Raw genomic sequence first — 17484 nt, forward strand, 5'->3', positions numbered from 1 at the left:
TATGTTACTTTACACAAAACAAATATAGTATATAAAAGGAATTAGCAATGATTATCGTTGGCGTGAATAATGCATGCAGCTGTAAGGATCACCTCAACTCATGAACAAACAATATGTGATTGGTTTGTACAATGTCGTATTGGGAAATGTGTAAAAGTTCCTTCCTTATCCAATTTTAACATGAAAATAATTTTATTGAGGTGGTGGACTTTCAGTACTTTTAGATGGAAAACGAATCGACATTCAAGTTCCCACCAAAACGAACATACCAATATGAAACATACGATATCGAAATCTCTCTTTTTAAAAGAGAGATCATAGCTGTTAGAGAGAGAGAGAGAGAGAAGGAGAGAGAGATTCGAAAAAAAAGAGATGCACGAGAAATTAAAACGAGAGGCAAACATTTATGTATCAAGGATGAAAATCATCAAAAAGTAATTATTATGGTGGCTTCCCATTTATATTGCGCACTTGTGTTTTTTTTATCCATTTCGATTTATGGAACCCGGCGGAGTCGTTAATGAGAAAAAACTGGAGAGAGATGTTAATAGTAAGAAGGCACACAGGGGAGCAAATAGAGAGAGAGAGAGGGAATTTAAAAAAAAGTTCTCGGAAATACACAGCACCTGGGAAATTCCGTAAAAATGTCATATGAATGCAAGAAAATCGTGCAACTTCTTTGCTGTTTATTTTCAAATTAAAAAAACAATTAACGGAAAAGGAACGAAGTTTCCTTCCATTAAGTCCTCGTCTGCATAGTTTTAAATACGTCGTAGATATAGGACACGATTAAGATTCCCAGCTTGTGTACGAAATTATGCAGATATATACAGGGTTCGTCCGGAAAATAAGTGTAGTGACTCCTGGGCTGGGCGCGCCGCTCCAGGCGCGCCCAGCACCGCTCTGACGGGCTGCGATTGGAGGGGGGTATGTTGGCAAGCGACGCTGAAAAAGGCAGTCGGCTCTGAGCTGTGGTGTAGTGAGGAGCTCTGTTAACGCGAACCTCCACGCTCGACCCACGTCACGGAACGCGATGCCGAAGTTTTTGGAGCAGCGTTATTCCATCAAATTTGCGGTAAAGCTTGGGAAATCGTCTACCGAAACTGTCGGTATGATTAACCAGGCTTACGGGGAGTCAGTCATGTCCAGAATCATGATCTTTCGGTGGCACAAGATGTTCGTGGAGGGCAGAGAAGAGGTCGACGACGAGTCTTCGAGAGGTTCCCGATGATACCTTCGCGGGAGCGTTCCAGGAATGGGAACGCCGCTGGAACAAGTGTATCGACTCACAAGGGTCCTATTTTGAGGAATATTAGCTTAAGATATGTAAAAGTGTAATAATTTTTTTTTTCCTGAGCTCAGTACACTTATTTTCCGGACGAACCCTGTATATATATATATATATATATATATATATATATATATATATATATATATATATATATATATATATATTTATATATATATATATATATTTATATATATAAGTTATGTTGCCGGCTTATCTATAATGAAAAACTCACCTGATTTCAATCCAAATTTGCAAAAATAATGAATCATATCACATCAAGTATGAAAATTCATTCCCTTTCAGAGGGTAGATACATTGCAATCATATCTACAGCCGTCGTCACGCTAGTGGGACTGGAAATATCACTGAGTAAAAATATAAAGTATCATTAAGTAACAAAGATGAACGTTTTTCCTTTGACAAGAGTTTGTTTAGGACTGATAAAATCCAAAAAAAAACTATGTAAAGCGATTACAGTCTCCAGATATACTTTAGAATAGCATAATTTGTTGTCCGTTTATGTTTTCAATCCGCATGAAGCATAATTTTTTCCACCAGTTCATACACTTTTTCTTATATATTTTTTGGAAAACTTTCTTACCCTTACTTCTCAGAATAATTTTCTGAGTAAGGAAGGTTTTACCCCCTTATTGAAGATTAGTAACTTATATAAAAAAATTATGAGGAACATATTTTTGCCAACTGAAAGTCCAAACGTCAGGAAGATGAAGGAATAGGCCTTGAAAAAATATGTTTCCGCGAAAACCTTTCTAGCAGATTTTATTCGGAAGACGCTAAGTTTACTCGCAACAATTGTGCTAAAAAAGAGCTTTCACCCACAGCAGTATAAAAAGCCACGAATGGAAGAAATATAAGACTCCTTCTCCATAGAAAACTGCTGCCTTTAATACTGAAATTAATGTAAAAGAGGGCAACAGTATCGGAAACACAGTCTCTCCATTCAAATAGCTGAAGTTTTCTTACGGAGGAGACGGAAATTTCATTCTCCTTAGTTGCAAATGCATTCCGTGAAATCCAAATTAACCCCTACCAGTTAAACCCACTCGACTTGAATTATGTGCTCTTACCAATTTACACTAACAAAAATACGGCAGTACCTCGACTCACAAATATAATTAGTTCTCGTCCGCTGTTCGAATCTCGAAAAATTCGTATCTCGTAACCCAATTTTCCATTTTATCTCATGGGAAATCATTTGATCCGTTCCGCGAATTAGGTATTTTGAAATTTTGACGAAAACATATTTGTCTGAATTCAATCATTAAATATTTTTATTTATGAACTCTTTTGTTTTATCTGATTTGTTTAAAAAAACATATTCCAGTAATTTTTTTAATCGATTTTATTTTAATTGATTTTGCAGTTTGGTTTTTGAATAGATATCATAAGTTGTTCCTTTTTCCCACTTAGATAGCAAGTAAAAAAAGACTGCTTGCACGTTGGGCGAATACGAGGTAACAACTATCATTACATCTATAAGGTTGAGCGTTGATTGTTCGTATATGCTGCGGTGCTCGTGTCGATGAAGAAATTCAAGATACCGTCATCGGTTGACTGCGATCTCAGGTGGCAGAATTTATTGCTGAAGGAAGTTGAAAGCTAGTTCAGAGACGAATGCCTAAATCCGTCTGGTGATTTTGTATAAAAATTGCAGGGATACATAGTTTTAAGATGAAAATGATAAATTTTCTGTATCTATTCCAGTGTATTTCTTACAGCATAACGGAGGATACTTTCTGGACAGCTCACTTAATTACTTTTCTTATTCTACAGACATAAGAAATTTCTCAAAATCCAAGAGGATTATTATTTAGTAGAAATTAATCTTTTGCAGCGCTGTATTGACACTAAATCGATGTCATTTGTTTTGTCCCTTCTAATAAAAAAAAATTCAAACTGAAGCATGTAGCCGTAAGAGATGATTCGTAGCAGATGTTTCATAGTCGAGGATGAATCGATTAAAAACTCGATATAACTCGATACAAACGTCGAGAAAATCAATGGTCGGCAGAAGTTTGAGATCTATGCACCACCATTTCTTAAAAAAAAACCTCCTCTCCCCCTCTGGTGAGGGTGCAGTTTCGTCATATTAGCTCCCAGGTTTTTTCAATGACTAGGGTTCGTTTCTTAATTAAGTAAAATAATATAGAAGAAGTATGGTCTCGTATAATTAAGAACGTAAGGATATTAAGAAAAGACTCGTAAAAACTTTGATATGGAGCGTAGCTATGTACGGCGCGGAAACGTGGCCATTGAAGCAGGAGGATAGACGTAGATTGGAGGCTTTTGAAATGTGGGTGTGGAGAAGAATGGAGAAGGTGAAATGGACAGAGTAGAAAACAAATAGGAAATACTTGGTATGGTGGGTGAAGAGAGGGCTTTGTTGGGAGAAATCCTATGAAGGCAGGAAAAGTGGATGAAGGGGGTATTGACCGGCAGCGGGATGTTGAAGACTGTAATAGAGGGGAGAATGTTAGGCAAACGAGGAAAGGGAAGGAACAGGATAGGGATGTTGGACGGGATGAAGGGAGGAAGAAAGTACTCAGAGATGAAGAGGGGTCTGATGTAGAGTAGGATGTTGTGTTTTGCTAGGGGTCACAAATTTTTTAATTAGTAATTAGGTCCATCCAAAAACCTACCTTAACCGGTAGATTACCTTATGATAAGAATAATAATTCGCGTCGAGAATTCCCAAAAGTTTTATTTTATGAAAGTAATCTGTAACAGGGGTGGATGCATAAGCCTTGTCTGTCCGAGTGCACCTTCAAGAGATGTGAGAATTTTTCAACCGACATGTAAAATATTCGTCGAATGCTGGAAGATTTCCACAGTCGACCGGGAGAGAGTCCACGACTCTACTCTTTCCCCGGTCGCCGTTTCCGAGGCAATAAGTTGACGCCAAGGCATGCGAGATGAGATACGACTGGGAAGGACAAAGGGAAATGAATGGAATGGGGACGAAGGATTCAATTCGAGAAACGGTAGCGGGATAGGTGGGGGAGAAATATGTTCCATTCCTTGCAGGCGAGAAACAACGCCCGTTCTCACATTGCATTCCCAGACTTTGAAGCCAGACCCGTGTGTGTCACAAAAGAGCACATATATACGTGTAATCGGGCGACACCATGGCTGTAGTTTCCTGGAATGAAAAGGTGACACCGAGGAGGTGACATAAAGTTAAAGGAAGGTGTCCCCTGCGCTCTTTCCGTAGACGTGAAAGAGTAAACTTCTCCGACTTTTTTGACGCTTTTCCAATCGGGCGAGATCCGACCAAGACTACAAGATGAACATTCAACACGACCATAACAGCTTCTAGTCTCAACTCAAGTCTGAACGACCCCATTTGGAAGCTGTATCAATTCTCATCCACCATCTTTCTCATATTTCATTCATTTTATATTTAGCGTATTTTTGACTAGAATAAGTAACGTACCTATTCGAGGTTTACATCAAATAAATTATGGATATGGCCTTGAATATTGTCTATTGGATACAACCCAAATCCTTTAGGGAAATAAAAAAAATATTTTAACTTAATGAGAATCAAACTCGTCAGAATTATGACATATAAATAACGGAAGCTATTGCCAAGAGAATTAAGATTAAAGCCCAATATAATTTCAAGAGTCGTGAAAATCGATGGACGGCAGAAGTTTGAGACTTTCGCGCCATCAAATATAAAAACTTGCCAATCCACCTTGTCATAATTCAGTTTTCCTAAGTAAAATCCGGGGTTTCCTATGACCAGAATTGTTCCCTTAATCAGCCCAGTGTTATTGGCCTATGCTTATTTCATTTACTTCGAGAAGGCCAATACTAATTACTGATTAATGAAGTTAGCTTTCATTAGCCGTATTGTAGGCCCAATTTAATCAAAAAGCAAGGGAGAGAGATGCTACTTTGCTTTGGCAAGACCACATTTGTGGCTATCAACTGGGATACGTGGGAGAATGTATTTATTCAGGTATTGGAAAAGGTGATCAGAAAATCTGACAGATTTGAGAAAAATGGTAAGGAGAAGAAAGAAAGCTTGATGGGGGTATTGTAAAAATAATGTTAAGGCCATTGGAGAGACAGAGAACAACTGAAATGTTACTTGGCACCGAGGGAATTGCTATAGTACCACATTTAATAGGTAGATTTGGCCACCGTGATAAAATAAGAGAGATTAATTCAAAACACAGACAGATTCAAGCAACTCTTTTGCCCCTCGCATTATGCCGTAACACAATAAATTCCAACTCAAGTGCCCGAATATATATACTTAAAAACTAAAATTTAATGATTTATTTCATTGTGTAAAGATGTCTATATATGTGAGAATACGCACGAGTGATATTATATATTAGGCCATGTATTTTCAAATGCATATATGCCTCAATGCACACTATTACGACGGCTGACAGGGTATAATGTAAATTAAAACGCAGATTACCAAAAGTTACTAAAATAAATATTTCTTCAATTTTTGCACAAATTTTCACTATTTAGGATTGTATAAAGTTTTAATTACGTCAAACTTATTTCTTTACTCGATTTTCAAAGGTTATTCATTATTAATTGAAATTTTCGATGTGAAGCAATATCTCTGATTCCACGTAACTATTAATGGAGCACCTATTTATAGGCATGAATTTTAATCTCTGAACGAGGAGAGTCAAATCAATTTGACACCAGTCAACATTAATGCTTTAATTATTAGAATAGACATACCCAAAATTCGTTCAGGTAGTTAGTCATTGAATTATAAGCTGACTCCAGGTTCCCAATTCTAATTGAAGAATTTACCATGATTCATCTAAAAATATTTTGCTAATTAGGAGTTTCAGGTATATCATAGCAGTAATGCATTGATCAACTTTAAGAATTAATAAAATTTTAATCAAAAAATAAAATATTGAAAGCATGAGAATGCGTAACCTTGCAAATGCGGGTCAATAAATGTATAACATTTTAGAATTGGTAATTTCGGCAATGAGGCAATTGAAATTCAAAAGAGAATAGGATTCTTTCCCGGGAAACAGCCTCGAAGTAGATTTCTCGGGTTTCTTAAAAGGTCACGTCGAAAAGCATCAACAATTCAATGGCTGACTCCACAATCGTCTTCAAAGTGAAGTTTTGAAACTTTAAAAAAAAGCAATATTACAATTGTAACTTCATCAAAATTTTATTAATTTTTTTTTAATTTCATTCCGAATAGGGCGGGGGAGTCAGTGATAGAAACGTGGAATGTTCTCACACGACCTGGCAGGAACCCTAAACCAGTGTTATAAAATGATACCTCACAAATACATTCTTAAAATACGATGACATAAATGGCTGCCCTTTACTATTAACGGTAGAAATTTTTCAAAAAATAATTTATGTCTAGCTGTTTTTGGGTTAATTTATCGATGGATATGTTTTAATAAGTTCAACTACAACAAAAGAAAGATTGTGAAAGCGTGTATGGAAAAAAATAAGAAAATTTTAGTCAGGGCAAATGAATGAAAATAATGAGATGCAAAGGGATATACGTATATTGGATATGAGATCTAATATTGCGTTCCACTGACACGAAATAGAGAAAGAAAAAGCAAGTTAATTAAATAGGAGGGAAAGAAAACTGGCCGCACGGGTTATTTCGATGGCGCGCGGAGACGAAGCCCAATCGCCTCATCCAAATATTCCAGAACTCAATTATAGTCCCGAAGAAATATCTCAATTTATTTCATCTGCCTTTCGGGATATATTGAGTTTTATGAGTTATGAGGCAGACGATGAATTTGCAGATCCATATTTGATTTTTACCAACGCATAAATAAGCCAGATCTTTCCATAAAAAATAAAAAAAAGAGTAAAAATTATTTGATCAAAATTCAAGTGTTTATACATCAAACTTGCAAAACCACAAGAAAAACAATAATTTTGCTATCATGGTGATTCATAACAAGATGCAAGACTCGGTATTCTCAAAATGGGGGCACTGGCTTAGACGCGGAAATACTTCTTTCTAAAGGTGAGGGAGATGATTTCTTACATAAATTAACAGGACGTGAATTGATTTTTAGGTTTACTATGAGACGTGGTGGACTTAGGCCTTCCTCGTCCATTAGAATTTGTTGAATCGGTATCTCCTGGAGTAAGTATCGAGTATGTCTTTAATGTCGAGCTTTAAAAATTCAACTCAATTGCTTCTTGCATGTTTAGAAAACTTAAACGGGTAAACTCGTGGGCAAGGAAATTTGCATGCGTGACATTCTCAACAGTTTGCTCACTTGATGAAAGAAAAAAGGACAGCGTGACTGAAGTAAAAGGCTTGTCAGAGCTTACGCATAGCCAGGAAAAAAGCAATAACCTTGAGACATTTTAGCGGAAGAATTTAATCAACTTCTTTGCTGGCTCACTGTGACTAGTGCGGCTAAGGGGAAAACAAAATGACTTTACGCTTGCGGATAGAGTATCTCTCGGTAAACCGAATATCGGCCAGATATTTCATTTCGTTGGCTTTGAGAAAAAACCTTCCAGAAGAGAAAATTTTCTCTAATGGTTTTGCATTTAGGGGAAAATATTTTCAGGAGTCAAAGCCTTACGAATATGCAAAAACTACAAAAATTTTCCTATTCCGTGACTTTTGAACATAAAGGCATGAGAGCAATATGCAATGCGTAAATAAGGGATAATGCTGAATTTTATCTCAGGGCAAAATTTCCAGAGATATGTCAAGCAAATTCAATGTTCTTTACTAGGATTCCAAAAAATCTTCCCCAATATTTATCCCTATACGAACTCCCCAAAGAAGTGCCCAAGTTCAAAAGTTCAACTGCAGAAGAAAAGGAATAGCTCAGGCCGACTAGAAGCATGAAAAATTTATCAATATAGTGCTGACGCGAGGAAACTTTTGGGGTTAAGATTTGGTTGAGAAATAACCACATCTTGAACAGACAAAATAAAAGATTGCAAACTGCATTATATTCCACAGACATCATCCCGATTACTATTCTACGTATGTTCGACTCTGGCGAATAAACCATACCCCAGGACGACTTTTGTGGGTACGGAAGGGAAATTCTAGCGTAAATAAAACATACAATGGATACGAGCTTAGCTTTTGGTCATGGAACTCCCGCAGTTCTTGCATGAGAGGTGCGCACGATAGGCACGTTAACAGGGCGGTTTTTATATCAAGTTGGACAACACCATGTTCTGAAATGTTTGCTAATTTAACTATGAATGCAGCTTCATCAATGGACGGTTTTGGAAACTGCGATTTGGTTAATTCAGTTTTATCACGGCTATTCAAACCAAACATTAACTTATAATTGGATTATTACGAACGGGGTGGGTATCGTTAACATAAATATATTATTATTTGAATTTTGAAAGTGTATAACATTTTTTATTAATTGCTAGTCAGGAGATGATTGAATTATTTTATTTTATGTTGAAAAATCGGAATTCCTTTCCACAATATGTGGTTCCACTTAGCTCATATGTTTTCAAATTTATTGTGGTGAAGGGAAAAAAGGCGCCATTATACTTTTCTTATTTAAAAGTTAAAGCGATATGTAACCTTTAAGAAGCCAAAGGATCATTATGTAAATATAATGATTAAATAAGGCAGAGATATCACTATAATGCACAGCGAATAACTGATCGTAGCACTTTACCACTTGATAATCCAGTGGAAATCAAGATTTATCAAGTGGAAAAGTGCTACGTTCAGTTATTCATTATGTTCGACTTCCACCACATCACGCCTGAAGCTACTCAATAATGCACAGTGTTCGAAATATTGATAAGATCTAATTTTGTACATTGTTTTTTACATGCACTAAGAATTCACTTCTTTCAAAACACTCAAAAACTTCCTTAGTAACGATGCGTCATAATTGAAAAATACGTCATTAATGTCTCCCTATTTAACCATTATTTTCCAGTTTCATTTTAAGTTAATTGGTGATATTTTAAGCGCTCTGGTGCAACCTTCCAACGATGATAATTCAATTTTAATTTCATTTTCGCAAAGTCAATGAAAATACTGTTTACACCCTTAGTTGACTTAAAGCCTTAAGATTTGGACCGGCATACGATCTCATTTTAGGGGTTCCGGTAGATTAATACTTTGCAATACCCAGAGTCTCACTTCCGTGGGGATGTGTAAAGGTATTGCCTGTGGGAGATAGCGCGGGGGTATGTTACCACATTTGTTTACGACCGCCGGCTCCGCTTAGGGCGGACATTCCACGCACAAATCCCGCTAATATAAAAGACAGCAATCCCTCGACGACCAGAGTCTACTCTCTAAACCCCACACTCGCACCCTTGCCGCGTTGGAATCTTCTCAGACGCATACTGTTTTTCTTGTATATTTTTCTTTTAAACTTAAAAAGGCTCCACCTCCTTTTAAAGGCGTTTCGCATCAGGTCGCGGCCTATTCCTCCCAGGTTTCATCCAAGGCAGAATTTGAATTGATGTTTTGAGATGATGGCCGGCACCCGTAATATTTCGCAGCAACAAAATCCGGAGAATTTTACGGGCTGAGATTTAGGGAGATTACGCCTTGCCAACCGCGATATTCTCTCTAACGCGAGCATTGCGGCAAAATTTACCCTCCCTCCCTCCCCCCTCATCCCTCCTCGCCCACCAAAAACAACCACATGAGTTGCTCCGTGGCCAAGTTCAAACTTCCCTCTCGGCCACTCGAAGTAGATTTTAATTTCCACCTTGAGTGCCACAACCTTACATGCTTAGCGGCAAGAGCAGTAGTAATATTCAAACGTTTTCGAAAACTTTCCGACGGAAACGGACCCTCGGCTGAACGCGGTCAGAAAAAAAAATTATTTAAAAATTAAAATGAAAAAAAAATATAGTGCGCCGCCAAAATTAACTAAGGAATTGATGTGGCTGTAAATCATGCACTTTTTGGCACAAAATTTTAAACATTACCCTACACCACTCTTCCACCCTCATCTCGTCAACGCATTGATTTTTTTTTCTCGTGAATACCCCGTGGTCCAAAGCGGATTAAAAATGTTCCCGACGCTTTATTTCGTTGATGTATTTGTGTGAGGATCCGATTAGTTTTTCTCAAAATTAGCAAATGATGATTTTTTAGCCCGCGGTTAGGAATTGGGACAAAGCGTGTGCACTATCGTGGAAAGGTCAACGCAAAGAATAATTATTCCAGGCTGCAAGCCGAGTTAAGTTTCAATAGGTAGTGTCCCCCTACATCCTCCATCCGCCTTTTATCGTCTTCTGCATTAATTTTCTGCCGGGATGGGTTTTCTTATGCCGTGCTCATACCTGATTGCTTCCCTATGAAAACGCATTAGAAACTTTCAGAAACTATGGGATCATTTCCACCAATTATTGAGGCGATTCATCAAAACCGAGACCAGGAGCGTCAAAAATGCAACTGAATGTTATTAAGTTGAACTTTTTTCCACTTATCTTAAAATGTTTCATTTACGAATAATCACAGAGAGTGAAGAATTAGCGGTTTAAGAGAAATGATCGAGCGAAGAAAATCTTTGGTGCATTGATCGAAAAGATTCTCAAGACAAGAAATGTTTCAGACTTCGAGAATAAAAAAAGGCAAGTTAGAAACAATTTATGTGAAAGAGACACAGTTTACAGATGCAGGGTGCACGTTGTGAGGTTGTCATTACGTAATGGTTAGCAGAAGTGGGTAGGTTGCAATATGAACCCTAAAAGCAGACTCTATCTTACTACCCCTAATCCTAAAGGGAACGGCTTAAAAGGCATTTAATTATTCACTTCAATTTGGTAAGGAATAAAAAGGGAAATGGGCTGCGGAGAACCGTGACAGGATATTGGAAATATGGACCTCCGCATTTGATAAGTTTTCACCGTAAAAAATAACCTATTCAACCATATTATTGAAGAAGATAAAATACCAAATTAATGGTGTTTATCTTGATGAATAGAATGTTTTGAGGCGTCACTTTGTGGAAGGAATTCATGCCGGAAAAGAATACATATGTATATATATATATATATATATATATATATATATATATATATATATATATATATATAGAGAGAGAGAGAGAGAGCGAGAGAGAGAGAGTATATATATATATAGTATATATATATATATATAGTATATATATATTATTTATTTATAAGAAAGAAAATAATGAAAACCCAAACAATTTCTTGGGAAATAATGTGTAATGATATCTATCAGGAAAGTATTTGGTAGCATTCTAAAAAATAGTTTGGGATATCAAATCGAAGGAAAGACAAGGGAAGATTAAATAAGAATTTTTTGATACTATCCTCTAAGAATTATATTTTATCCTCAAGGATGAAACAGTACACTCTCTGCTGTTTGCAGATGACAAGGTAATTATTGCTCAAAGACAGGAAGGAAGCTAATTTCGTGATAAAAATATTCTTCAAAGCATTTGAAGGAGGACTTATTCGTGTAAACTTGTAGAAAACCGAATATCTGGCATAAGGAGTAGATGAAAAAGATATTAATCTCCCCCTACAAACAATTACGGAAAAAAAATTATAAGAGCTCAGGGTCTTACTCGCATTACTTCTAAATCCACAAGGTATTAATATGACGTAGAATACAGGCTTGAGGAGCAATTGAAAATTTAAATGTGGTGTTTTGTAGCATGCCCTTAACCTAAGGAAATTAATAACAGAATTCTACAAGCAATAGTAGAGAGCATACTGGTCTATGTGAAAGAGAGCTGGAATCTGAGTGTGCGTCTGAAAAGTAAAATACAAGCTGTGGAGATTGAAGGTATAAGGACAGGAGCCAAGTTATCCAATTTAGAAAGGGAAAAAAGGAATATATGAACAAGTTATGCACATGAATTAGTGGTACGAAAACTCCAAAGATGAGCTCTCCAATTGTATGACCAGGTTCAAAGAATCATTGAGGAAAGATTTCCAAAAAATCTGTCAGGATGGCCAGAATCGTGAATAAGGAAATGTGTATGTCTTATGGAAACACACGGAGGAGAAATAATCTTACTGATGAGGAATGTTATCTTGAAAGAGGAATATTGCAGCGGCCGAGAAGAATGAAATTCACGTCCCTTTAAGAATTAGAAAGACCCTCTAAACTTGGACATAATCTAAAGAAAAACACAGAGGTATGACCCCTTAATCAAGAAGTTTTATACAATGTTTTCCTTGGGAAAGGTGATCGAAGCGTTTTGATTTTACCACAAAGTTTCAGCGAACGAACGCAAATCAATTCTAATCACCTCGTTATGAAATAACTCTAATGGCTCTTGAGGGTGAATAAATCAGGGAAATTTGTAACAAAAATACTCATCAGTAACCACATATAAATAAATAGGAAAATCAAAATTCCCATCCTTCGTTAGGGAAAAACTTCCATAATTCGTTCGCCAAAAACACGGGAGTGACCAAATACTTCGAAAAGGGCAACTCATCGCCGGGCAGAGAAGATCGCATCGGCCGGCCAGTAAAAGAGAGGAGGGGTGATCTTGGCGGTAGTTGTCAGAAGCACCACCCTTCTAGAATTGTGGGTCCAGCGCTTCTACATCCAGGGAAAATGCATGTTTTGAAAGTATGAGTAACTTTGTGGCGCGAAGAGTTGAAAAGAGTGAGCTGGGAAGATCAGGGAGGATTGCGGGTCTTATATTAAACCGTTAATTTTCCACTTCCCCCGGCTCATGTTTTAATGTATCAATGAAGAGCGCTCCCAAACAGTTTTCCTCCACAGGGTTGGTGGATTTAATCATCAACCTATCATTCGGATTCGGTCGATTTTAAACTCTTAATTTTTCCCGGAAACTGGATAAACATTTCTTGCGCCGATGCAGGATAAAAAAGAAAAGTATCATCTAATGAATATCAGCTGGGCTATACGAGCTCTTCAAAACTCTTTAATAGCAAATGTTTCGACAAAACAGAATAGGGGTAACGACACGGAAAATTGCATTCCAGTATTTCGACGTATTTACAGCAAATTATTGCGAGTCCATCGAAGTGAAAGCAATAATTCCTCAACAAGTACATCACGGTGTTATGTGTGCATAACGGAAAACATTCAGACTGATTTCCATCAAACAATTAACGGAACCACTCTTTTCACTCATATTTCCAACACTGCCGAAAGGGTGTTATTGGAATGGGAAAAATATATAAGAAAACATGTGTGGTGTGTTTAAATAGGCATACTCGTTGACAGAGAAAGTTTTTTTTATTGGAAATTAATTTGGGAAAAGAGTGGAAGATTGATAATTGTATCAATGAGAGTCTTTTTAAATTGAAACTCCGACTTAATAATGCTGTACTAATTAGGAGGTAAACTACCAAAAAACCATATTTATTATCCCTCTAAATCCATGCCAGTCCTTAATAATTGTTCTATTAACTACCAATTAACTCTTTCGTCAGCGCACGACTGAATATCCTTTGATGAACGTTACGAAATGTTTACAGCATGAACATTTAAAGGAAAATTGTCATTTGGAACCATTCAATACGGGTTAAATTAAAAATTGGTGACCGATCGAATAAAAATTTCTACCAGCTACTAGATTTCTTTGTTTATGTGACGATAGTTAGATGAGAAACGTTTCTCCCTAATCAAACCTTTATTAACTTGTCTCCATTTTCACCGAGTTGTATCACTGACAAAAATACAAACTTTTATGGCACACCCGATAAATATAAATTCCACGATGACGGGTCTTAGGAACGAAGTTTCCTTACATTTTAATGACCACGTTTCGGATCATTCCTACTACAACGATAATGCATACTAATACCTCGTCTCCCCATCTTTTCGGAAGGTTGGCGTAAATGCTTATTATCACAACGTCTCTTACTACCTTGATCAAAAATTTCCCGGAATTTATTCAGAAAATTAAAAATACAAGTTTATTCATCTAAATCTATATTGTCCCCTTCAAAGTAATCCCCATCGACTGCAACACACTTATGCCAGCGCTTGATCCAATCCTCGAAACATTTTTTATATTCGGTTTTCGGTATGTCCATCAGTGCTTCCTGCGATTTTTCCATTACTTCCTCTCGGCTGCTAAAACGCGTTCCCCGTAATGGTTTTTTAACTCGATTGAACAGAAAGAAGTCACAGGGAGCCAAATCAGGTGAATTCGGTGGCTGTTGGATGGTATTTGTTGCATTTTTCGTCAAAAAATTACGAATAATGATAGCACTGTGCGACGGTGCGTTATCATGGTGCAAAATCCACGAGTTTTCTGCCCACATTTCTGGTCTCTTTCGGCGAATTGCTTCACGCAAACGTCTCATAACGCCCAAATAATACTCTTTGTTTACTGTCTGGCCTTATGGCAAAAATTCATGATGCACTACACCGTTGTAATCCATGAAAACCGTCAGCATTGCCTTCTTTTTTGACTGAAAACGACGTGGTTTTTTTGGTCTCGGCTCATTTGGTGAACGCCATTCACTTGCCTGATGTCTGGATTGCGTGTCGTACTCATAAACCCACGTCTCGTCTCCGGTAATGATCCTTTTGATGAATGTGGGATCGGATTCAGCCTCGCAAATCGTGTCTTTTGCGACGTCAACACGGTCTCTTTTTTGCATGAAATTGAGGTCTTTTGGCACCAACTTTGCTGCTACACGACGGAAACCCAAATCATTAACCACAATGTCTTGGGCGGATCCATAGGCAATGTTCAAGTCCTCCGCTATTTCTCTGATGGTTAATTTGCGGTTATTGACCAACATTTCTTTTACTTTATCAATTTTTTCACCGACTTTCGATGTCGATGGTCTGCCACTGCGTTCATCATCTTCGATTGACTCACGACCACTTCTGAACCGCTCGTGCCACTGGTAAACGACCGTTTTTTTAGAGAATCGTTGCCGAAACACTTTTCCAACATTTCCAACGTCCGTCCTCGTCTTCTTTTTTGCCAAAACGTTCCCTCTTGACGCTTGGCTTGCAGCTGCCCGATGATTTATTCATTCAGCTGCTGTGTTTGCGGCTTCTTAGCCCGTCGATGAAGGAAGGTCCAATCAACTCCTTTTCCTTTTCAATGGTGGTTGGTCGTCGTCCCGTCCCGTTGCTGCTCTTGGGCGTTTGTGCCTTTCCCAGGAGACAGGTTTTAAGCCGCCGATCGACCGCAAGTGCTCTTCTTTTTTGCCTTCAAGCTCCTCGTAAAAGGCCGTCGCGCGAGTCTTGATGACATCTCCAATGGGCGCAGTTTCAGTTAAGGCGTGGAGAATTTCTGCGGCATAGTTCCAGCCAAGCCCAAGTACACTGTTGAGTGCCCCTCTTTCCGTTACCTCCAAGTGGTGGAAGGCCGTCTGAGTCATTCTGCCACTCCATGCCGGTGAAGCGTACATCAAGATTGGGCGAATTGCCGCCACGTACAGATACGTCTTTGTCTTGATAGAGAGGGACGGTGAACGCAGCAGCGGCGAGAGTTGTAGTCGTCTTCCTCTTGCCTTCCTGGTGGCAGCGAGGGCGTGACTTTTGAATGTCAGTCTTTTATCCAGTATCACGCCTAGATAGGTCACCTCTTCCTTCCATGGCGCCTCCTCGGTGCCCACGAGGATTTCTCCTGGTTCTCGCAGTCCTCCAGGTGAAAAAAGAATCGTCTGTGTCTTTGCGCTGTTGACGCTGATTCGCCACAGGGCGTACCACTCCAGCAGTTTGTCTACTGCTCGCTGTAGGTATGTTGCCGCCATGTGTGCTCTCCGCGAAGTGGTCACTATTGCTGCGTCATCCGCATACAGGGCAACCATGGTATGTCGTCCAAGGTCTACCGGGAGGTCCGCCGTATATAGATTAAAAAGTATCGGTCCGAGCACCGATCCTTGCGGCACGCCTGCGTGGACCTGTTTCGGCTGTGACAGCGCGCGTCTCCAGGCGACACGGAAAGTCCTTCCTGTCAGGTATGATGTTAGCAAGCGGCGCTGCCAATTTGGAAACCGCTGTATTGCAAGTTTTCGCCTGAGACCAGCGTGCCATACCCGGTCGAAGGCTTTCCTGATGTCAAAGAACGCCGCCGTTGAGCAGCATCGCCGATTGAATCCGGCCGTCACCTGTTCCACGAGACGGACGAGCTGGTGTGTGGTGGAGTGTTCCTCTCGAAAACCGTACTGTGATGCCGGCAAGATTGAGTAGGCCGCGATGTGCTTCAGGAGATGTGGCAGCAGTACCCTCTCAAGCAGCTTTCCCAGGGTCGCTAGCAGGGCGATCGGGCGGTAGTTCTCTACGTTCCTAGCGGACTTCGGCGGCTTCGGCAATAGGATGACTTTTGCCGATTTCCAGATGGCCGGAAAATGTCCCATGGAGAAGCAGGCCGTAAAGAGCGTAATCAGGTGAGTTGCGAGCGAGACAGGCATCTGTCGAAGGGCCTCGTTCGGGATGTTGTCCTCTCCTGGTGCTTTCTTGCAGCGTAGTCGTCCAAGGGCTGCTCTCAAGTCGTTTTCGGTAACCTTCGTTACCGTCATGGTGCCCTCCTCCGTTGTTTCATCCTCTTCAGGAAAGTCGCTAGGATCATCCGGTACCAGTGGATCCGGAGTCGACGTGAAAGTGGCCTCCAGCGTAGTTGCTGCAAATTCAGCCTTTTCGTCTTCCGTGATAAGAGGGCCACCAGGTGAGTCGATCGGTGGGTCGATCCGAATGCTGTGGCGAAGAGAAGCTGCCATTCTCCAGATGCTCCCATCTTCGGTTCGGAGGGAAGCAACCTTCCTTTCCCACGTCGTCTGCCTGTAGTCCTGGATGAGCTGCCTCACTTCGGCTCGTTTTCTTCTAAACCGTGCCCCATCCGCGGGACATTTGGTTCTTTGAAATCGTCGTCGAAGCCGATTTCTTTCGCGGATGCGGCGAAGGATGGAATGAGGCAGCGTCAGATGTCCAGAAGGGCGGATCAGTTTTATTGGCACGGTGTTCTGTAATGCTTGGTCCACGCCAGCTGTTATGACAGAAGCATATTCGTCCAGCATAGCTTGTGACGTCAGTGATGGCGGCTGTTCCGGTAAAATGTCGGACAGGATCTGCCTGTACCCTGTCCAGTCTGTTTTGTCCAGGCATCGCACCGGCCGTGGGGGAAGTAACGTTGGGCAGCACCCCAGATAGGCGCAGACTGGGTAGTGGTCGCTGTCCAACGTCGGTGTCGCCACGAGAGAAAGCGAACTCGTGAGCCTACGGTGCAGCGCAATATCTAAGACGT

This window comes from Hetaerina americana, unplaced genomic scaffold (assembly GCF_022747635.1).
Source record: "Hetaerina americana unplaced genomic scaffold, ioHetAmer1.1.p SCAF_3, whole genome shotgun sequence".
Lineage (NCBI taxonomy): Eukaryota > Metazoa > Arthropoda > Insecta > Odonata > Calopterygidae > Hetaerina > Hetaerina americana.